Source organism: Neovison vison, chromosome 1 (assembly GCF_020171115.1).
Source record: "Neovison vison isolate M4711 chromosome 1, ASM_NN_V1, whole genome shotgun sequence".
Taxonomy (NCBI): domain Eukaryota; kingdom Metazoa; phylum Chordata; class Mammalia; order Carnivora; family Mustelidae; genus Neogale; species Neogale vison.
This window is the reverse complement of record NC_058091.1, coordinates 259,773,055-259,798,064: the sequence shown is the minus strand read 5'-3', so window position 1 is coordinate 259,798,064 and position 25,010 is coordinate 259,773,055. Positions and strand designations below refer to the sequence as shown.

At 37.4% G+C, this 25,010-nt stretch overlaps 1 protein-coding gene across 9 annotated transcripts in view; it reads left to right on the top strand.

The window, feature by feature from the left end:
* The window catches only part of TENM2 (teneurin transmembrane protein 2), a 1,132,942-nt gene that overhangs the window by 470,121 nt on the left and 637,811 nt on the right, over positions 1 to 25,010 (top strand). The gene's annotated exons all lie outside the window — the stretch shown is intronic.

Below are 25,010 nucleotides of genomic sequence, written 5' to 3'. Positions count from 1 at the left end.
CGTTTTGTAATTGAGAAAGGCATCCGCAGCAGAAGCCGATTTTTCAGTCGGCTTCCTTTTGTTTAACATAGAAAGTACCTGTATTAATTTTGATGAATTAGAGCATGCAGCAAATTCAATTGAAAATAGATTTGTATAGTAAATGCATTTATACTGAATGATTTCTCCTCCGTTTTATTTAAGGAGAGAGATGAGAAAGATGGTTTTGATCCGAATAGCACTTTGCATTATGTTAAATTCTAAACAGCTAACGGAGAAAAATAATAATCCAATCGATCCTGTTTTTGAACTCTGGGACTTAAAGCCTGGGAGAGAGCTGGCATTTGGAATTTTTCTTCTAACTGAACTTCTGATGTGTTATAATAATTTTTCACTAGAGGTTTAAGCAAGGGTAGAGTTTATTTAAGTCTAGTTGCTGGGGTGTGTTTGGTGTGGATCTTGTCAGTGAAGCTGGAGGTCCGTAACCGGTATCAGGTGGATGTTTCATAAATGGAGATTGAGTGTTGTCCCAAATGAAATATGAAGTTAAAACATCAGGTTAGGGCATGTTTTAGAAAGGGATCCAGTAAATAATTAGGATAACTGAATTACGACAGTTTGAGAAGGGAGTTAACTCTGGAGGTGCTGTTTGGTAAGCCTTCCTGGCTTTTGAGCAGCTCAGTAATGAAGGGGGCTAATTATCAGGCTCAAGTTGGAACTTTGCATTAGGACCCTAAATATAGAATACATGTGGATGTTCGCCGTAGGTGGCTTTTAGGAAGCTGTCCCTTTTGTACGCTATGAATGAGAGTTGTGGATTATATTTGATGGCATTTCTCCTTTAAAGAGCTTTGGGATGAAGCTTAAAAGGCTCACATCTATTTTAACATTGAACAAACACAAAATGCAATATACTGTGGTCTCCCGGTGCCTGATTTTTATTGCTGCTGCTGTTGTTTTAAGGTTTTGATAATTTGTTTTTAACCTCGGTCTTCGTTGGTTTTGTGTTCACTGCCTCTGCTGCTAAAACATATTGCTGGCATGAATGAACTGAGATTTGGGGATGCAAAACCAAAAACAACAACAAAAACAAAACAAAAACACAGAGAAAAGAAAGAAAAGAAAAGAAGAAGAAAAAAAAAACCCTAACTAATTAACCAGAGTTTTTATTTAAGGATTTCAGAAATCCAAATTGGATCCAGGTTTGTTATCTAGGATGTTACCTAAAATGTTGGAAGTAATTTTTAGGTAATTTTGGGGAGGATGGAAAAATCTGAATATTAAAAGTACAAAATTCTGTTGAAAGAATGCTTCTCTGGAATGAGATATAGGAAGGTGACTTTAATGCCTCCACAAGGTTTGGTCCTGGAAAGAGCTGCTGTACTGTTTGGCACCATTGAGTCCAACAACCATGAACGAGAGGATATTTTATATATTTATTTCGTGATAGGATTTTTTTTTTTTTTCTTCCCGACTTTCCAAACTGGACTTGCTCTACCATGCCTCGTGTTTGCCAGACCCTCTCCTGGCATTCTGTGGGTGCGGCACGTGAATCCAATTTTACGCGTGTACGTGAGGAGCTGCTGCATTTTGGGGAGTGGGGTCTCATCAGACTTCATCACGGAGAGATAGCCAGCGGAAGTTCTGACGGAAGACCCCTTCAGACAGGTGTGGGGCAGCTTCCTATCTCCATCACGGTGAAAAGAGCAGAGAAAGATGTGGACAGAGGCAGAAGGAACTGCGATAGCATGTTGATGGGACTCATGCTGGTGGTAGCCTAGTGAGTTTTTAAAATCACATCACCTGCAGTTTTCTTTCTTCAACTTAAGAAACTTTGCAGCATCTCGAAGTAGTTCCTCTCGGATTCAGTCCGTGTCTCGACATCGCTTTCTCTCATAAAATCTTTTCTCTGACTCTCGCTTCCCCCAACTCCCCAGTGTTAGGCTGCCGCTGATAATGATGGTTGTTTCCTAAAGAAGTGACAAGTGTTGAGAAGATGGGCCAGGAGAAATAGGTTGTCTGCATCGCGTGTGTGTTTTAATTTTGTTTATGAAAATGACTTCTTCAAGGTGAGGAGATGATAAATTTGAAGTTGCTGCTTGGCTGTCTGTGTCAGCGAACCACTGCCCTTCTGCCCTTCTCCTGGACGGCTCAGTAGAGCTAATGTGGGCAGAAATAACTCGGTTGTAAAACTGGGTGGTAGTGCAGCATGCACTTTTTAAGCAGATGGTAACCAAAACTATCCTTACTCAAACTATCAGATTCATATAAATAGCATTTTTCTGGCTTTTCCAGTAGATGTTGCTGGAGAGCAAAGAAAAGATCTTTTTTTTTTTTTTTTACAGGAAAAAAAGAAATGCAGTAGACTTATAAAAGCCAACAGAAAAGATCCTTCTCCCCAAACTCCGCTGATAGCATTTTGCATAATCTGCTAATTAATGAATTACATTGAATCATTACCTTTTATGATGTTCTATAGAAAGCTATTAAAACTTGAGTTAGATTTTAAAATGATGGGATTGTTCTCTTTAGTCCCTATATATAATGTCTGTTTGCTGTTTTCCGTTTTTAAAAAATCAAGTTAACAGCACATTACTATTCAGAACATTTCATCCCTGAATGCTAAAACCCTTTAACATGCAAATATGATGTCAGAGGAAGAACTGAAATAGAATACTCTGAGAAGAGTAATGATCAAACGCATTATAAAAATATGCACCAGTTGCCAACATGTAATGAAATATTAAGAAATTAAAAGCATGCAACCTCTAAAGTAATAGAATTTCATTGCTCTGAGACTGTTTTCCCACTGAATATTAAGTGCTTAATAGATCTATCCGTAAAAAAACAATCGAAAACCTACATGGTTTGTCACTGAAGTTCTTTCATTATATGATTTTGAAAAATTAGCCCAATAGGATTTTCCTCAGACTAGGAAATGTAATTAACATTAGATATTAAGTGCCAGATTTCCAAAGCAAAAGCCACAAAGCTTGATGGAGAAAATAGGAATGCAGAGAGCAAGCATCAGCACTACAAGCTGAGGAGACCCACGCTGGAACTACTCTGCTCGTAATCACTCTGATAAAATGACAAAGATGTCCCAGAGGAGCCTGGGATTCTAGTACCCAGACATGAACTGATGCAATTTCAGGCAACCGATGACCTCTATCTGTGGGAATATTTATTTTTGGAAATGATCGATTAACTGATTTCACTTGTCAAAGAGAAGTGTATGTATTTTTTTTTTCCCCCAGCGCATGGGGGCTTGGATATTACAAAAGCACATTCACATAGGACAAGGGTACAAGCTATGTGGTAGAGCTTTCGGTTTTTCTTACCTTCACCAGTCTGAGCTCTTTTCTGGTGGATTTTCCCCTCTTCATTGAAGCCCTTCTTTGTCAGGTTTCATTCCTGAGGTATAGAATGCTCCAGAGGTTGTTTTGATTTAGCACCCATCCGTTTCTCTTTTCTGGGAGAAAAAAAGCTTATCTTTAGAAGACATGAGTGTAGTGTACACTATTTTGTAATTAGCACTGTAAGTCCAGTGGGTAAGAATGGTCCTTTTTTCTTTTCTTTTCTTTTTTGTTTTTGCTCTGATTCCAATACATTTTTGTGCTTGACCTATAGTAGTTTTGTTTTGTTTTGTTTTTCTGTCTTTAAGATAACCTTTACAATTTGATAGGAGATTTTAGTTTCTCTTTCTGGTGTGTTTGCTTTTCACTTTTGGTATTCTCTGTTTTCATTATAGCTCTCAAGCACTGACTATGCCCAAAACACCCTGACTTAAATGTACCAAGTGGTACCTCACACATCAACAGCAAATGTCTTTCTTCTCTATGAGAACCTTAGGAAGGACAAAGGATGGGAACCATGCCTGGAGAACTGCCTAGTGGGTTAAAATGTACCCAGTTCTAACACCTTCCTTAAGAGAACAGAACAGAACAGAAAAGGTCACTGCAGGTTAAGGAGATCCTGAGGGTGGAAGCCTTTAAGTTAGGAGTGAAGGGTGAAGATACAAAATCATCTTGATGAGCAGAGTGAGGGGTCATGTGGGATGTAATACCAGCAAGAATGGGTGATGCCAATATGATTGAGAGCCTTGAGTGGCAGGTCAGGGTATTCAAGAGCCACTGAAAAGATGAGATGTGAAATCTTCTGGAAGGGTTCCTTTGGAAAGAGAATGGGGAAGGAGTGGAATAGTGGGTCCATACCATCCCCCTGCCCACCAGACAGACACTGTAATACCTATCTAGGGCCATCTGCTCTTCTATTATGTTGTGGCCTTGAGGGAGCTATTGTTACTAGTGGGATAATGCCTTACTCTGTTGGGATGTTGGTGAAAAAACAGTGAGAACCCCTTGTCTAGAGGCCAGAAACCAGGGGCTAATCTATTGCATTAGCCTAGACCTAGGTGGTAAGGTTGAGAAACACTGTCAAGGGGAGGGAGAATGGCTCTGAGAAACACCTTCCTATTATAATTATTGCAATTTCTTGTATGTACTGTAGATGTCATGGCCTCATTAGGCAGGGATTTTGTGTCTATGCATTTGTTTTCACAAGAAAAACCTTCACCATTTGTCAGAGATGAGACCTGTAATTTAGAAGGTGTGATATTCTCTGCATACTATTTGGATATAATCAATTAATGTTATGTTCATTTCCTGTTTTCTGACATTGTTTAGGATGGATTTTTATGATCTTTAAGGGTTTTCATCTCTCTGAGAACATATATGCTGTATTTGTTGAAATTAATTACCTCTCTGAATTGCCCATCTGTCAGCTACTTTCTATAAACCTTGACTAACTTACCTTGAACTCTTAGATGTGTAGTGTATTTGACTGACTAAGCTGTGGAGACTCCCAAACTATATAATGAAAGTTTATATGTTAACATTTAAGATGTTTTCTTGCACGCAATAGACTTCATAATGAGAAGGAGCAGAAATAATTATTAGCATAGTTAAGTAAGTGGAGTGCCACCCTTTTTCTCAGAAATTGATTTAACCAGAGACTATTTAGGTGAACAGGGTTACCAACATCACCTTGGAACCAAGCTATAGATGATTGCCTTGCCTTGTCCTCCAACCACTTTAATCTAATTTGTTCCATTTGCTTCTCTAAGCTTTTTATCTTCCCACCATTTTAATACCATCAGAAATGGGGGCTGCCCATGACATTCACACTTGACATTATCAAACACAAAAGGCATCACTCTTGCACTTGACTGCATTACAATGCAAGGGAAAAAAATAGATCCCAAAGGCTTAGAAATTATTGTTTCGTACCTTGAATGTAGGTGGGTTTTTTTTTTTTTTCTCCCCTGTTTCCTCCAGCCTGCCTCATTTGACTGTCTTTGCTTCTGTGTGTTTTCAAAGAGTTCTGAAAACCCTGGAAAAATCGGTCCTCATGAATCTATAACATACACACCATTATGTTCACTGGAGGGATGCAAATTAATACAATGGAAATTTACAACTCTATTATTAACTATTATTTGCTAGGCATCAACCACATTTTGATGCAGTACTGAAGTTGAGCCTTGCACTTGAACTGTGTTTTCACCGTTGACTTCAGTTCTTCTGACAGACAGCTGTGGCCAAACCTTTTCCTGACTCACACATCTATGGTCATTGCAGTAATTCCATTATTGCTGCATAGACCTGAAATCTGTTGAATCTGTAGCAGTCCTGAGCCCGTCTACCCATGAAATCTTTGTGTGTGTGTTAGGGTCGGGGGAGGGATTCTTAAAGTTAATATAGATTTACTTATACCTCCCTTTGCTTACTATTCTGAACGTCCTATCAAAAATAATTCCCTCCCTCCCTGGCATATATAGGACAATATTTGTGAGTTGGACAAATAGTGTTATCAGATTGTCGTGAATTGCTTCAGTAGTATGACATCATGCATCGGGATTGCGTGTGCTGTAAAGCTCTGTAAAACAGCCAGCTACATGGTATCCTACAGGTTTAATATACTTCTGCAGCCTTGTACTTGGGAAGGATTTCTGTAATTGGAGACAATCTAGCAAGGAGAACTTTTTAAGCCATTGGAGGCCGAAATACAAGTTTTTGAAAAATGTGACTTTATAGGCTTGAAACTGAATGGATTACAAATTTCTCTTAACTGGACAGAATCATAATTGCATATATAGTACAGTCCTGATTCTCCAGGGTTTGAATTTCCAGCATGGGGATTATCCAGATTTCTTCTCTGACTCCCCTGTCTTTTCTCTAACTACCTGACCTGAATCATTTCTCTAATCATTGGCACCTCTGCTAATGGTAGGGAAGGGCATATTTGAGCAGCAAAATCCAAACCAGTGAATTATCTTTCAGAAGACCTAATTATGTAAAAAGTCTGAGTGGCTAGATTTTTAAAGCTATTCATTAAAATTTAAATTCACTAAAATTTGAAACTATTCACTGACTAAATTTCAATTTTGGTGCCCCTCTTTCTACTTACATATTTACTGTAGGTGTTCATATATCAATATTTTACCGTCATTGTAAGAGGCAAAAAGTAAACCAACCTCCCTGAATGATGTCAAGTAATTGGTTTCATTGTTCTGGTTTATATCTTCCCCCCTCACCTGCCATCCAGACCAACTATCATTTTGAATTAACTAGTTGGATATTGTACCTAGCTGGCACCTTATAAGGCCAGTTGAGGCAAGCCAGTGTACCTTGTGCAGGTTGTCAGGGTTCTGACTAGCATTTTCCTCTAAGTGCAAACATGGATTATTGGTGCCCAAACCCCACTGAGCTAATCTCCAACACCATTTCTAGCCCTTTTCCAACATCAGCTCACTGCCAGTCTGTCCTTGATAAACTATTTATATTTAGAATTTGCCCCCTTGGAGGTCTTCAAAGTCCCAGAGGACTTTAAAGACTTTAAAGCCTCTCAGATACCAGAATTAGGCTGAAATGGTGAAAGTGGTACCAGAAGTGTAGCTGGCTTTTCCAGAGAGGTTGGCATTCCCAGCCACTTTCCAAGTTTACAGAACAGGGCGCAGGATTCTACCTACTGAAAACTGCTACAGAATCCAAATTTGATTTCCTCTCCTTTGTGTACACATCAGTTGTAGCTTGGACGTTTTAAAAATCTTGTGGTCATATCTGCCACTTTGCAACAATGTCTTGGCAAATAATTGACTCTGTCTCATACTATCCTTATTTGACAAACATGTCTGTAAATAATTGGTTGCTCCATAAGGGGCCTAATCTAACTTCATAAGATATTTCTGTTTCTAAATCTATTATGTTAACATAATGTAAGTAATAAAATATATGCCATGTAATAGAGTTAACACAAATATAATGAAGGGCAAAAAATGTTACAACTGTCTTGATACTAAAAATATTAACACTCGATTAAAATTGACTATATTAGAATTGGGGTTTTTAAATGCTGAGGTGTGGTTGAGGTTGTAGTGTAATGGCCATAGTTTTCCACCCCTATTTTATTTTTTTCCACCCATATTTTAAGTGAGAATTTAAATTGCAGCACTCAGTATGCAGTACGGAGAACAGAAAACCTCAATGACTACTAGAAAAACAATTGATTAATCTAGTCATGAGTTCTGTATGTATAGGAGGTCCCTCATCATTTTTTTATTTGTGCACATTTATGGGCATATGTATCTATACATACATGCATACATATATGTTTCCTCTCCCTATATATGTTCAAACTTCTATCTCTGTCTCTGTATCAGTACCTATATCAATATCTTTATCTACTACATCAACATTCAGAGGTAGAGGGAGAAGGGGTATATTCTAGTAAGAAACAGTGCAACTATATGCCTGGTAAGATAATGTATTTTCTCCAGCTAACCTTGTTCATTTCCCACAACCTGACGTTCATTGTGCTAGGTAGAAGGGATGCCAAGGCGAACCAGACATAACTCTTAAGGAGTTCATGATCTAGTCCTCAATTAGAAATTATTTTAATGTTGAATGTTTCACTCAGGACTATATCTAACAATTGGAAACAGAGGAAAAAAAAATTCAAGGCTTACCAAGCCATCTGAGCTCTCACTAGGTACGTCTAAATTTGACATCCTTTGTGCCTTGGTCAGGAAGAAGCCTGGAAAAGAAATACAGCAAGTGTGATTTGGGGGAAGAATATCCTCACATAAAGTGATCTAGTCTCAACTAGAAAGAAGTTTGGCTTTATGGAAAAGCCTGGCCAGTGTGCCTGAATTCTGTATTACTCCTTACTGTTGGCAAGTCACAAAGCAAAGATAGGGTTAGTTTGTTTGAAATTCACTTTTCGATGAGTCCTATACAAGTGAGGACACAGGGAAAATGCTATCAACATGCTCATTATTACACATGTACACCTAAGGGTCTTGTTTGAAAATGTATGCAAATAATATGTGCATATTTTTTCTACACTGAAATGGGCTTATGTAGTTAAGACCCCTTTATTCTCAGTCTTTATGGCATTTATGATGTATATGCTCTATGTGTTTATAACCACATATTGTATGTGATTTATAGACACGCACATATAGTCTCTAGAGGTCAGTAGAATATAAGAAATGGGCAAACATTCACATCTAGATGAGACATAGAGATCCTAGGGACCATTTTTCAAATGGCAAAATGATAATAGTCTACTAATGACATTAAGAACTAAAATCATTAATCAGTGTTAACAAAAAAGTCATGTCATTCTTGTTCCTGAAATGAATCTAATCTATTTGTTTTAAGCAAATTTCCGATAAATGAACATTCACACGGCAAGAACCTTGACAGAAACTCAAGTTATAATTACTTCCCAATGGTTTATTATGAGACTGTGATTCCTTAGTACTCTTTTTTGAAAATATTTTAACGTTACTGGAACCTAAGGGTAAATTGTTTTTAAGCACTTGATTAATTATATCCAAAACTTATTTCTATTTTAGCTGCCAATTCAGTTTCCTCATCTCTTACAAATGAACGATTTGATGATTTATATGTTGCAATTCCATTTGTTCTTAGGAACTAAATGTCGCTTTTAAAATGTATTAGAAAAATGTGATTTATTATATATATAAAGCTAAAAATGTTGATAGTTCAGCAAACTACTGCACAGCTGAGCATGTTTCTTGAGTTTTTCCCCAGAAAAGTCATGCACAAAAAAAATGCAGAAACTGACGGCATGCAGCTGTGAGCTCTCTGATGATAGAGTAGCCAGCTCCTCTTCCTCACCCTCCCGTGTGATAGACAACAGTGCAGCAGGACTGCAGATAGCGTCTGAATTTAACTTGAGGTTGCATGATGTTGAACTTTATATGCTGTGCCCGCATTAGTATCACTCACCCTGGTAAGATACTGTATTTTCTCCAGCTGACGTGTGGAATAATTTATCAATTATGTATTCCCACATTTCTCATATTCCCATATTTCTCTATTTACACCCTACTGAATTGGATTTGAAGCTCAGTTTCCCCCATGATAAAGCAGAATCCGGGGTCATAAACACCAGTGCTTAGGGGGGTGTGGCTGGAAATCAGACAGTCCGAGGAGACGGAAGGCAGTAAAAGCAGTACAGTTGTAAGCACACGCACACAACAGAGAAACCAAAAAAAATCTACTGAGCATTTTTGGAAGGTGAGCATGTGGAGTATTTAAAAAAAAACTTGAGGCTGGAGTGGCTTCGCTCACCGAGAGATCACTGATAAATGTTGATAGAGCATTTCTAATGCATAATCTACTTGTTTTGTTAAAGGAGAAAGATACAATATATTCCTGTTCTCAAGAAGGTGTTAAGATAATTGGGCACTGCCCTTGCATCATCTCCCCTGCCTCTGTGCCCCCACATCTCCTCTCTCAAACTGCAACATTCTCTCAGTTCTTCTAACTTTCCTAACTGTGTCCTTGCAAATGCTCATCCTTTTTGTCTTCTTGCAACATTCCAGGTTGCCCTGGCTGACTCCTATTCATCGTTTAGGTATCTGTTTAAATGTCGCTTCCTCTCACATTCTTGGACTCCTACACCCTGTCTAAATTAGGAGCCCTCTTTGTGACCCTCTAACAATGTATCTCCTTTATTATAACACTGTTCAATTTATATAACTGCCAGTTTGTCCATTTCTACATAAACCTTTAAGCTCAGTGGGTGTAGGCACCTTGGGGCTAGCTTGTGCACTGATGTACTATGATACTCGTGAGACACCTGGTAGCATAAAGCTTATTTAACATGTAACTCTTGAATGAATGTTTAAATACATAAATAATCACAGTGCATTGATAAAGGAAGAAGAAGAAGTAGGAGGAGGAGGCGAAGATGAAGGTGATATCACATCTTTTAAGGGACTGGGAAGGATTCACATCCTTGCCTGGACTCAAGTCTTAGTCAAGGACAGGTTTAAAGTCTTAGGTGTCACCTTTCTTCTGCATCTCGTTACCTACCTTGAAATTGCTCTAGGTCTCTAAGTACTAGAACGCATCCATCCACTTAGCTATATGGAGTTGTACACTTTTTAGCTGTGTTTTTCTCCTTTGTCTCCAGTGATGTTACTTATGATAGATGGTAGACTTATTTTCGTGAAGCCCAAAAGGGGTGGCTCCCCTCTCTACGCTCGTGACTGGCTTCAAGATAGGGGGCGTTGGCTATCAGAACTACTTAAAAAGAACTGGACTCTGAGCACCATGAACATGGCTTGAGTGGGGATCCAGAGATGATAATGTAGCATAAATACATATTGATTTATTTTTAGTTGCATCTCGGGGACCAAAATCATTTTATGTGAGGCTCTTCTCCTCCCAGATCAAACTTTTCTGCTCTTTTCCAAATCTTTTCCTTAAATGTCTCAGTAAGGTCTTTGAGTTCTCTGGTTTAATAAGATGGAGCTCTTCCTAGTTTCCTGTAATCAAAAAACCCTAACAGGTGCCAGTCCCCCATTTAACACACTGGGACTTGTGTTTGCATCCCTAACATGAGCTTTCCTGGATCCCCACACAGTTGCTGTCCATAGATGGACATGTTGAGATGACGAGGTAGCTTCTGGTTCGTGCAGTTGTTGTCAGAGAACCCATTTCATTTCTATCTGTTGTTTTGGGACATTTAAGTCATACCCTTAAAGTAGAAAATTATTCTCATAGTAGCCCAAAAGATGGTTAAGAATGGATTTGGAAGGAATGAACAACTTTAATCTTGAGCTGCATTTCAGGTATTACCTTTTAATCACAAATGTGTTATGAATTTGGTGAGAGGCATGAGGAATATGGGAGAGCATTCAGATATGGGATCTACTATTATATTATTATTATTGTTATTATTATTTGAAATTACTTTCTGCCTTTATCATCTAACCCTATGCTCACTGTTGTTTATTTTTAGTACTGTATAAAGGAGGAAATATTTCATAAAAAAATATAAAATGGGGTTCACTCCATACATTTATATGATGAAAGCAGCATTGGAATTACATTATTGTTAAGAAAGAATAATGGAGGTTTCAGGAAGAACTAACCATACCTGATATAACATGGAGTGGGAGGGGCAGCTGGCTATTACTCTATAGTTGGTAATATTTGCTGTCTTTTATCAGAGATTTTATTTTATTTTATTTTATTTTTAAGATTTTATTTATTTGTCAGAGAGAGAGAGGGAGAGCGAGCGAGCACAGGCAGACAGAATGGCAGGCAGAGGCAGAGGGAGAAGCAGGCTCCCCACCGAGCAAGGAGCCTGATGTGGGACTCGATCCCAGGACGCTGGGATCATGACCTGAGCAGAAGGCAGCTGCTTAACCAGCTGAGCCACCCAGGCGTCCCGAGATTTTATTTTTTAATGTTGTTTCAGGGAGACTAAAAAGAGGAACTTGTAGAGATTAATAATAAATAAATCCTTATCTTCATTTCTGGTGAAAATTTAAGAACTCATCAATCAAAATATTTCCTAAAAATTCACTGTCTCTGGGGCTCCTGGGTGACTCAGCCAGTTAAGCGTCTGCCTTCGGCTCAGGTCATGATCCCCCGGTTCCTGGGTTGGAGCCCTGCTGGGCTCTCTGCTCCGCATGAAGCCTGCTTCTCCCTGCCCCTCTGCCTCCACTCCCACCCCTGCTTATGCTTCTCTCTCTGTCTCAAATAAACATATAAAACCTTTTAAAAATGCACTGTTTTTCTCTATTATATAAAAACATCAACAACCTTGCAGCCATTCTAGAAGTTCTTTAGATAATAATTTAATACAAATTTTAATCAAACCATTATATTATCTTAAGTCATACTAATAAACATTAAAAAGCTGATCAGTTTACTGTGCCCCTGGCAATATGCAGATTAAGTGATTAGAGTTCACAACTGTTATTTCTATTTTTTACTATTTTACATACACCCTTGACCTTAGTTTTTGCTCCTATGAAGATGGTGTCAAGATGTCCATTCCTTTCTCACTCTGCTTTTTCTTCTCCAAAAAATGTCCTGTTAAATCCCCTCATATATCTTCTGTAGAAACTCTTAAAATAAAAAATGGTTTATTATATTTCTTCCTGAATGAGAAAATATTTTTAAGGAAAAACAAGGTAATTCTTTGAAAAATGGAATGTACTTGCCATAAGAAGGCATGCTTTGTTTGTAAAAAAAATTATAACCACCTTATAACAATCTCAGTGTCTCTCTGAAGTGTTCTGGAATGAGAAATCATCAATATCAGAGTAAAAACATTTAATTTCAATTTAGTTAGATGATTTTACTTACAAAAATATATAGAGTTATAAAAAATAGACCTTTGACTCTTAACTTGGGTTTATTTTGCAGTTTTGAAAGTGCTTGTGGATTTCTTAATGTTAAATTGGTAATTGTTGATCTCAGAGGAGGGGTGCAGTATCTTCAGTCTGAGCTTATTACAGTGTAAAATATGGATTGCCTTTACCCTAATGGCCTCTGAATCCTATTACCATCCCATTAGAGAGTGTGGGATTTTAGTAATTCTGTTGTTGTTTCCAGTGGGCAGTGAATATAATGGGGAAGGGCAGGGGTTAATGCAATTCATCTCTTTTAATACTTGTAACTCTGAGTCCCTTATCACTCACTATGGTTTCACTGGGGTTTCCACCCCCCACCCCTTCTTTCTGTTATCTCTAAGGCCTGATAAATTTCTATAAGCCTTTCCCAACCAGAGGAGTTTGGAGAGAGTGGTGATTTTGTGATTTTTAAGTTTAAAAAGAATTTTAGCTATTAGCTTTTCATAAACTGAAGATAAATAAATAAGGTGGTGTGTCAGCTTGTTGTGAAACCGGCTGTAGCTCAGAAAGGTTTTCAGTGACTGTCATTGTGCCAAGAATAGTATTGAAATAGCTCTTCAATCAAGATCATTTATAAGGCCTTTTGGAAGGAGAAGCATGAGACAAGCGGGTCGGATCAATGCCCGCTAGTGTTCTGGGTATAATGTTTCCATGTGCTCCTGGAGACAGCTGTGTCCTGGGTCCTAGTAGTGCTAGAAAGAAGAGTTGGGAAAGATTTCAAAGTGATAGAAATTAGAATCCTTTAAAGAGAGGTGTATGAGCAATAGTTAATTCCCTATATATCAGACATGCTCAATAGATATACGTGTCTGATTATGTATCCCTGGTTTTATTCATGAAATTTGTTTTTAGCTAATACAGCTTTTTTTCGGAATAAATACGAACATCAGATTATTTCTCAGTATGTCAAAACAAATTAGTTTCCCACAGTGATGCAGTGAAAGGTGTAACTATTTTCCCTCTTTATATGTCAGAAAGCATTACTGGGACTGGGAAATTCCCACTTTTCTCCCCCTAGCCCATGAATCTGTTGGTTTGCAAAAGTCTGGTTTAATGCACAAGCGTGGTCACGGAGAACTCCAGTACCCCCCTCTGCTGCCATTAATGAGAATCGCATGCTGAGATCCAAAGAGGCCGGCGTCTCTACTCAGAAAAAGGCCCTGAATGGCAGGAGGTGATCAGACCATTTCAATCTGTTGAAAGTGAGTGATATTCCCAGGGCTTGTTGTTCACCTTCTCAGAGAATTAAGTTTCCATATGTTTCATCATAAATGGAATGAGTGTGCAACATAATTGCAACATGAAAATGTCTACTTGATGGCAGTAGAAATCCAGTATTTGGGGGGAAATTTCTTCTTGTCTCCATATTCTCAATATCTTGACTTTCCACCTGGTTAAAGCTAATAGCCTAAGCCTGGTGGCAGTGTTTAGATATGGTGCCTTGGTATAGAATGGTTTGCATATTTATACTGAATATTCATGCATTGAGTTTTTCCTTAATTTGAGATATCACTTATCATATTTCCAGACAGACCATGATAGTATTATTTCTTTCCATCGGTTGGGTTGATGGGTTGAATGAAATTCATTTTAGAAAGTAATTATGTAACTACATATACAATTAGTCTTCATTCCAATGAACTGCTACAAATAAGCATCGTTAAAAGATATCATTTCCTTTTGATCTTTAGTTATGGATTACCTTTTCAAAACGTTTTTGTGACCACAATCACTTGGGAAGCTCAAACAAACAAACATAGATGAAATAAAATAAAATCTATCATAGGTACCTACTGATATAATAATCTTTTTTTTTTTTTAAGCACATATACCTGAGACCATTAGCAGATAATTACTGAAACCATAGAAGAGATGTGTAAAACCTATGTAGAATTACTTAGTATTTTATAAAGGACAATATAGGGAATGCTGGTTATTCAGCAAGTGGAGTTTGGACTTCTATTTTTCATTATGTTGGTCCCACTTAATTTGTCTTGTCTCTTTGTTCTTGAAACTTTCCTTCGGATCTGCCAAGAAACATAAAGATCAGATGACATTAATGTTTCTTTCAATGAGAGAATGATGTATCATCTTTACTATCTTCCTAAAGCTATGAACTTGTCATTTGTTGTCTCTCTTGATGTTCCTTTAATGCACAATATGCATATTTAACATTCATTGAATATCAGCAAATGAACAATGAAATATGACTCTTTGTAAGATTAGGTAGCGTGTTTTTTATAATTGTTTTTGTTTTTGTATTTTAAAAACTAGTATCAGAATTCAAAAGTTAATGTGAATCATGTGGAAGACACAAGGATACTGAAAACCACATTTTATACCTTAACTCATTCCTTGCTTTTTTGGGACCACACTTTCTGGTAGAACTTTCCAATAAACTCTCCAAGTTTATGATAGCAATAAAAGTGAATACATTTTATTTAAATATGTATTTTCTAACTCTAAAAGTATAGAATGGACTTTGCAGAAGTTTGGAAAATTCAAGAACAAATTAAACATTTAAAAAATCACCATAGGTTCATTCGAATCTATACTTTTAATCTATTTAGAGAAATGAATATTTTAAAAATCAGGATTTTGTTTCATGCATTCACTGTCATACTCTGGGAATTGTCTCATGAATTAAATAGCACTCAAAAAGATATTAACATTCTACCAAAATGTATGCCTTAAAAATACATCATGAGGGGCGCCTGGGTGGCTCAGTGGGTTAAGCCTCTGCATTCGGCTCGGGTCATGATCTCAGGGTCCTGAGATTGAGTCCTGCATCGGGCTTTCTGCTCAGCAGGGAGCCTGTTTCCTCCTCTCTCTCCACCTGCCTCTCTGTCTACTTGTGATCTCTCTCTGTCAAATAAATAAATAAAATCTTAAAAAATATATATATAATGATATAAAAAAATAACGTGTTAATTTTGTAATTATAAAAATCTAATTATATGTTTTTTGTAAAATAATTTCAGAAAATAAATAAGTAAATGTAAACTATTTTACCATAGAAGGAAAAATACTATTAATTGATTAGTTTAGTCCATCTGGAAATCAATGTATGTGTCACACGAGGATCTATTTTTTTTTCCCAGAAAGTTAATCACTATTAGAATTTTCATTTGTATTCTTTATTAAATCTCTTATGCAGGAAAGTCTATTTTAAGACATTTTGCTCTATCAGATATGCTTGTGTATATATATATATTTTATATATACAAAATATATATGTGTATATATATATTTTTATACTGTTACTCAACTATTTTATTATACTAAGTTTATAGTAGTTCAGTGTAATAGGGCAAGGTTCTCTTCCTTGTTTTTCTTCTCTTTAGACTTTTTTATTCTTGTTCATTTATTTTTCCAAGTAAGTTATAGAATTATATTAAAAATTTTAAACATCCTTTTATATATTAAATTCAACTTTATTAAATTTTCATCTTGATTATTCAATTGTATGTATGTATAGAAAATGAGAAAACACTACCAAATTTATCAATATTTTTCTCTTTAATTTGATAGGGTTTTTTTTCTTTTTTTATCCCCCAATAAAACATTTCTGTCCTTTTGAGTATTTGGGTTTGTTATTTTGACTGATTTTCTTTTTTTTTTCTTTTTAAGATTTTATTTATTTATTTGAGAAAGAATAAGAAGGAAAGAGAGAGCATGAGAGGAGGAGGGTGAGAAGGAGCAGCAGACTCCCCACTCAACAGGGTGCCCAATGTGGGACTCGATCCCGGGACTCCAGGATCATGACCTGCGCCAAAGGCAGTTGCTTAACCAGCTGAGCCACCCAGACACCCCTTGACTGATTTCCTTTTGTGGCTCTCTCTTTTTTTTTTCTTTTGTGTCCAAATCAGGCAATTTTTCCTACAATTTCATAAAAGAAATGCTTTTTCATTTGCATACAATGATGCAGGAAATTTCTCCCACATTACTGTCTGTTCTTCTTAAGAAAATAATGTATGTCTGTTAAAAAGTAAAGTGCTCGTTATATTAGTCTACCAAGGGCCAAATTACGTTTTCTGAAATATAGCTGCACAAAATAAAATGCTTATCTAACGTAGTTGGTCTTTTTACCTTTGTGTGTCAGGAGTAAAGGCACTAACAGTCTAAAGAGCTCCGATTTCTCAAGCTTCCCCAGGGTGGAATTTTGTAAAACATTATCCATAGAAAATCAGTCTAATATGAAACTCCACTAAGAAAGTGTTCCTTGGTGGAGTAAGTTTGAGAAATGATTCATATAATAGCCTTTTTTTTCACACTTCATAATAATTATTAATATATTAAAAGCCCTAACAAGTTCTATAATAAAAAGTTATTTGATTTATTGACCTTAGTTTCTCCCAAATTTAATCAACAGCATAGAGATTTGCTTTTTTTTTTTTTTTAAGAGGGAGATTATTTGGGTTGATGGTTTATGTTGTAGGGCAAGTGTAATACCCATTACTCAACTAATGAATTTACACTGACTATTAATTTTATCCAGTCATTTTCCCAACCAATTTCAATTTCTAGTGAGTCTTGTTTCTTTTAGGTGTAGAATGAGATAGTTCCACTCAGCTCTTTGGCCACAGGTCTCAAAGCATTTCACTCACTGACCATTTATTTAATGATTAATGCTGGTTGAAGCTATAGTAGGTAATATACAGCCATCAGATGTAGTAGCTTTATACTACTTTGTAAAATAAGCTTTTTGCAGACTTACCTTTGTCTGTAAAATGGGAACAGTATCTTGCAGGAAGTTCTGAGCAGCAGCAATGCTACATATAGAGCCCTTAAAACAATTTCTACATGGAATAGCCACGTATAAAATTATAGTTGACATTACAGTTAAGAATCACTTACAAGAAGAATGAATCAGACCTATTCCCTGTTCTCATACACCCTAACAGTGGTGCAATAAGAAGTAACAATTTCATAATACTTTGTAATTTATATATATTTTAATGTGTACTCTTGTAAGGGTAAGCATCCAAATAAGTAAAGAACAGAAAAACGCAGTGAAGGAGCTGAAATCCAGTGGTACAGTGGTTCTCAGGGGGCACTTAGTCGCTCTAGTATATGCGAATCCAGAAGGAGGAGCAGCACCTACCCCTTCTACAGGAGGATTTTACCCAGGTGGAACATCATCCAAGGCTGTCACACAGTTCGATGGAACTGAATCAAAGTCACATCCAAAGTTCAGTGCCTCGGCTCCAGGTGCTTGCTGAGTTGGGTTTCTTTTCAGATAACCCTTCTATGGCATGTGATTTTAAAAGCATCCCCAAGTTATGAGTGCCTTTGTGTCGTGTTGACATCTGATTCATCAATGAGTAAACATCCTGCCATCGTCCTGGAGCATTGTCTTATCCTCGTGGCAGCGAAGCCCCAGCTCAGCAAGAATGATGTGGAAATGTTGGTAAACCCCTTTATTACTTTCAGTCTAGACTACTGTAATTCTCCATGTGTGGGTCTTCTACACTGTGTTATTTATAGGATGCAACTTAAGGGTATAAGACGGCCCAGATCCTTCCTGGCATTTTGTCACCTCAGCATTTTAGAACCATCAATTCAATCCTCGTATTGGTTACCCATAAAATTTTACATTGATTGTGAAGTTGTTTTACTCACACAAATGGTGCCTCGGAGATGTGGTTTCATTCTGCCTGTCTCATGGATTTTTCTCTCACCAAACTCTGATCACTTCTAAAGACTTAAATTTGGAAGCTTTTGATCTGTATCACGGGCTTGAGGTGAACATATTCATAGTTACGTTAGCAAGTTTTAGCTTTGATTATATTTTTTAACAGAAATTCTTTATTACTTCAATATAGTATATACTCTTTACAGATTAGTAAATCATAGGTTTTTTAAAAAAATTTTTCTGACATAATTATAGTATTTAATATTGTGGAAAAAATACGGGCTCAGATATTTTTCTATGCATATAGTATGAAATGTTTAAAAAATGAGATTTATATCATACTTTTTTATTTAGAAACCTACAATTTAAATTGATGTTTTTGTGCTCTTTCTCTATACTTTAAGAGTTTTATTTTAATGATTGTGTAATTTTTCATCTTGTGAAATGTGTAATTTTTTTTCATTTAACAGTTTTTCTTTAAATAAATATTTATTAAGTGCTTGATTTTTACATTTTACATGGCCCTGCCCTACTTTCTGAATACACAGTAACAGATAAAAGAGACATAGCCCATGTCCCTGTGGAATTAACCCTCTACTGCTGGAAACTGGATCTCCTTTCATTTTGGAGCTATTAGGATTTTTTAATTTTAATTGAACCACTCATATTTGATCTGGCCCTCTCTGTCTATTCATGCTAAGTATATAAGAGTTTTCTAAAAAGAGTATATAGCATTGGAGAAGCTTTCTATGTTCTGCCATCTTTTGTAGAAATTCTTCTAGTGTGTACCCTTAACGTGATCATCTTCGTGGACATAAACTCTGCCCCTCTGTTTAGGCCCTTCAAAATAACACTCTATTTGAATTGCATTTGGGAGTTAGAACCCCCACATTCTTTGCCTGATCCCATTTAGCCGTGGGCTAGTGTCCATTGTTATAGGTTCTGTGTCTCAGAGAAGACAAGTTGGGAATTAGTAGTTAAAGGAAAGCTGTACATGTCTGTTCCTCTTCTTCCCTCTGAGATTTGTAGATTTGCCTCTCAATGATAATCTACACATTATTTTCTTTAAGTCTGACCACTCTTTTCATGGACACACTCCAGAAATGGGAAAAGATGCCCCTTGTAACAGCTGCTCCCTTTAGGGTTTTGAGTTAAACCATCATTGTAGGCCTTTGCATTACTTGTAAGGATTATTTCTGGAACGGGTCCTGGCATAGCAAGAATGCTTGCCCCTGTCTTCTCTCTCACCTCAGGGAAATACCCAGGTTGCTGGCACAACATGTGAATTGCATCACGCAGATGTCATTGGGTGACAACCACATGTAGATTTACAGGTGACCAGAGTACCTTTCTTTGCTGAAACGTGTCTTTTCTCACGAGTGTCTAGACTTCCATGCACATTCTTTCAGTTACATAGTCCCTGCCTGATAAAAAGAATATTGTATAAAATTGAAACAATTTAAAAATATACAGTACTTAAGAAGAACTTAAATTCTTTAAATCTGCTGGTAGATTAGAAATCTGGCTTGATGCATCTACTGCTAAAATTAAACTGCATTAAGATCATATCATACAATGCCAGGTGCCAACTTTCGGTTTCCTTCTGTCTTTAACCAGCCAGTATAGAAGTTGTTTAGCCAGACAGTATAGAATTTGTATTTCTCATTGATACAGAACAGAAGACTTTGCACCTAAATGCAATATGTGAAATGCAAATTTGAGAAAGCACATTTTTTAAATTTTAATCTTTAAAATACATAATCTATAAAAATATAATGCTTAGTCTAACCCATATGGGAATGTAGTAATTGAATATGGTTCTAGAAACTAGAATTGCCATGAAACAAGTCTCTCTCTTCTAGACATTAGAAATCAGGTTCTATCAAGATAAGGATCAATTTAGAAATAGTGTTTGTAACCAGCTTCCTTCTATGCAGGTATGGTAATCTCCATGTGTTTTATTTTATAGAGAAGATGATGTTTTAAATATTTAAAAAAATATATTTTTAAGGCCTAGAAAGAGAATTGAATGCTGTTAAAGTAATTGAAATTTTGTGGCATGCTTCAGTATTTATTTCTGTAGAGCCAAAGGTTCACACCGTGGAGACAGAGAGTGTTGTGTACCTCAGTGTCTTTTCATACGGAGAGATCAAGCCTCAAGCCCTGATTATCTGTCTTTGATCATATGCTATCCAAGATGATGGAGAAGAAACTCTGATCAGTTCACCTATGGCACACCATTTTTGATACACCAAAGCCCTTGCAATTTTACTTACAAATACAGATTAGGAAGTGAAAGACTGATGGGCTTTGGCAGTCTGAAATGCATTATGTTTGTTTGTTCTGACCCCAGCTCAAATGGAAATAGAATGATTCCAAACCGTGGAAAGGCCCCGAAACTGAAACCGCTCATTTGAAACTGCCAGGACCGATCAGTGCAAAATCGGGTCCTTTTTGAGTCCTTCATTTAGGGAACATCAATTTCAAGGATTTAAGAGAATCATCTCACTTTATTATCAGATATATCTTCCTTTACATGGGCAGCTACTATCTTTCAAGACAGTCCCTCACTTATTAAAAATGGAAAGAAAAGATAAGGTACCAGGAGACTAAGTGATAAAAGAAGAATTAGTAAAACTGAATCCAAAGACCGTACGCAATAAAATTACAGTTTTGCTAGTCACTTAGAATCACAGAAACTCTAAGGCCAAGAAATATCTATTCTAAATGCAATATTTGAAATATGGAGAAACTGAGGCCCACAGATTGGAAATTACTTATACAGCAAATTAGGACTAGGCAGTTGATGAAGACTCACTCTGATTTTTGTCCCTGATCAAGATTTATGACATGAAATCTAACGTCACCAACATTCACAGTAAATAGACCTATTCCAAAACAAAAGGTTAATTTTCAAACCAATTACTTTCTCAAAAACTACTAGCCCTGAAGCGTTTGTGAAGTATTATTTATTCTCTTATTGCTCTTCTCATTAAGGAGAATAAACAGAGAGCCATTTGGATTTCTTTAGTTGTTTTGTATTCCTTCAGCCATCTCAGACTTACTTGTGTCTGGAGAAGGAAGCCTCTCCTATCGGAACATGACTTATCAGTTAACAGATATAGAATAGATATATGCTGTTTCAGACATAGAACTTCAGGTCTAGGGTTGGTAGGAGTATTTGTACTTTAATGTTTGTAACGTGCAAATAGATACTTGCTTAAATCTGCAGCAAGAACAGGCTTATATAAACCCGTATCTACCATCTCTCCCCTCACCCCCCTTCCCCTAAGACATAAAGGAAGAAAAATTCCATTGCACTCACTAAGCATTGGGAATATTGGAAAATCAGAATGACTGTTTGGTTTAAATGTAATTTCAGTGTGTAAATGTTCACATCTGTCTAAGGATATTGTCAACAGAAAGTAAAACCTCCCTATTTGTATTTGGGTTTCCCCTTTTGATTTGAATTATTCCTTAATGCTACTTGGCCCTGTGTCCCCTGTCCTCTTTTAGCGTGATGGCAAGTGTCTGCTAGATGACTCAACAGCTCTTGAGGGCACCAGAGGAATAGCAACACTGACTTAGTGCTAATTATGTGCAGACTGTTTACTGTCATTATCTCAAGTAAACCTAAACAGTGGAAGTAAACATCATCCTGATTTTCTAGATGAGGAAACGGAGGTCCGAAAGTCTAAGTAGTTTCTATGGGGCCCCATAGCTAGGAAGCAGAAAGCTTGACTCTGATTCCGCCAAACCCCTATTTCCCCCATTCTCCTAGATTGCCCTCTCCCGGGAAACCCCCACAGACCCTTAGTTCCAATACTCTCTTAGGCCAATTCCCATTGATTTCATTGAGCCACTCTTAATTGTCCCATCGGTAAATTCTCTGTGTAAGTGGCGAAAAAGAAATATTCAGAGGCATTGAATTCCCTAAGGAATTCTGTGTTAGATTTGGAGGAAAGGGTGCAGGTTTTCTCCACTCATCAGTTTATCTTAGGAGGACACAAGAATGCCAGAGCTCCCAAGAACCCACGAAGAGACCAGCTCAGAGCCCTGATTTTCCACATATAGTTCCTTAAGTGAAAACCCTCTGCTTTTCAGCCTCCACCTCTTGGAGTTATGAGTGTTTCTTCTGGCTGAAGTAATGAAAGTGGGACACGTATTGCTGGGGCATCACATGCACATTTAAAATGTCCCTTGGAAAGTTCCAGGAATGGTTCACTGAAACAGACCAGTGAATCAGGCATTTGACCCCATAGATGGGGGGAGAGTGAGAGGACCATGGAGAGAGTTAGAGATCATCATATGTTCTTACTCCTTATATGTATGTATTAGGAGGTTATTACATCATAATGTTTGTTGTGAGACATTTACTTTAACCCGATAATGCTCCAGTATTATTTTCAAGATGATACATCAGATTCTATTTCACTATTTCTGTAATTCTCTGTGCGAACATCTCCCTCCAGGTGCACCACGTTCTTTCATCATCGCACGCATGCATGTATTCTGCTCCCCCTCTGCTGTGCATGCCTCGCTCCACGCTCTCCACCCCAGCCCCCACTGCCCAGCTGATTCTATGTAGATAGCAAATGTTGACTGCAATGTTGACTGAAAGAATGAATGAACAACCCTGCGAACGACAGGATGCAACGAGATTACACCCACATTCCCTGAGTTTAGATGCATTAACCCCTCTTGCAGCGGGAGAGACTGGTTCGCGGGAGATCAGTAAAGCATGAAGGACTGAAGTAAAGCAGGCACGTGGACGTCATATGTGGGCTACTGTCTGTTAACTTTCCATTTTTACTTTACATACTAGGAGAGCAGATTGATATTGCATTTTAATTGTGTATATTAGCGGAAGGCATATGGTTACAACATTTTCTTATTTACCTCCTGTAACATGAAATTTGTCATTTGATTCCCAAAATAAAGGATTGAAGGGAGGGCGCCTGCTTTTTACACAAGTTCAATTTTCTCTCATGCGAAAGTCTCCCGAGATGTGTAGTGAGTTGATGCCAAGATGATGTTGGCACCATTTTCTTATTGCCATGGTGATCTCCAGCTCTCCTGAAATCTCAAGGGAGACTATGGTATTTTAAAAGCAAGTTGAATTTTGGTAATTAAAAAGGCTGGAAGGAATCATCTTTCTATATTTTGCCAGCTTGGGTAAACAGGGAGAGCAAATGAGAGGAATGAGAGAGGAAGGATATTATTGCTCTTTATTAGGTGGTCACCCCATGTTAGAAGATGAAAAGCATCAGGAAAGTTATGTCTGGGGTATTTATGACAATTCAGAACCCTACTGTGAATCTTAAAGTACGTCTAATCACAGCCTTGCTGCTAAGAGCTATTCTCTTTCCTGGAGTCGTTAGCATTTTAACTTAGAGTTGAAGGTATGATTGTCAGAGTATTTTAATGTTGGAAGCGCTGTGTAATAAATGTAAATGTTGGCAGTTATCAAAGTAACGGGGAAAAAAGTGATTCCCTTAAACTGGAAATTAAGTTAGACAAGCCTAATTCAGACTCTAGGTTAATCACACACTCCCCCCATCAGGAAAGTTCTTACATTAGGAGTTCTTTTGAACTTCGTTTGAGCAACAGTGCTCTCCTAGAAAAGCCTCGAAGATTAAAGGGTTTTGTTTCACTTCAGAAGAAGTGGGAATTTTTTTAGACGTTCCTTTTGAGTGATAAAATGAACACTTGGAATAAATGAGCATGGAAGCAAACATTAAAGGGCAAAAGATGTATAGGAGAGGAGCCAGGGTTGGTGGAAGGCATGTGACTTGTTATCTTTGTGCGGAACTCTGTGTTTAGCCTTAGCCTGGAAAGTGATAGGCAGCTAAGGAAGGGCTTGGAGTTTTTTGTGTGAGTCTGTGTCCTTCTATCAGGGCACTGAATTATCAAAGGCAAAGAAAGAGAAAGGGCAGAACAATGCTCTTTAATTAGGGACGTTATACAAATGCAGATCCCCAATTTGCTGATGGGCATTTTAATTGATTTTTACAAAACCACCTACACCTAATGTTTCACAGTTAAAAATAAACCATATAACTCTCAAGTGCTGCCTCTTCCCCGTAATTAAAATCTGATTATATCTGAACATTATCACCAACTCAAAATTAAGAATTTTCTATGGATCGGTTCGGTTCCTTCGGGGGAAATACTGCCAGCAAGAAGAGTTTGGTGGTCTCTGTGCCACAGCTTCCAGACCCTTTTACTTGTTTCAAACTCGTCTGGGTGGGAGCAGTGCCCATGTAGTTCACAGTCTTCTGTAATGCCATTTTTAGCTTCCATGACCTGAAATAGAAAGAGCCAGATGGCTTTGTTGGGGTTTTTATTATTTGTTGTTTGACTGATTTTATTTTGTGTTTAGCACAGAGATTTGGTGGTTTGTTTGTTTGTTTTTTTTTCAATTGTTCCCTGTTTTTTGATTACTGAAATGTCCTTAAGATAGCTGACAAATCACTTGCTAAGTATGAAATCTCAGTGATGTGACTGAGGATCACATTAAGAGGTTCATTATTTTTCACGTTCTGGATATGTGGAATCCAGAAAAGGAAAGGAAAGGAAAGGAAAGGGAAGGGAAGGGAAGGAGAAGGGGAAGGGAGGGGAGGAGAGGGGTAGGGAGGGGGAGTGAAGGAA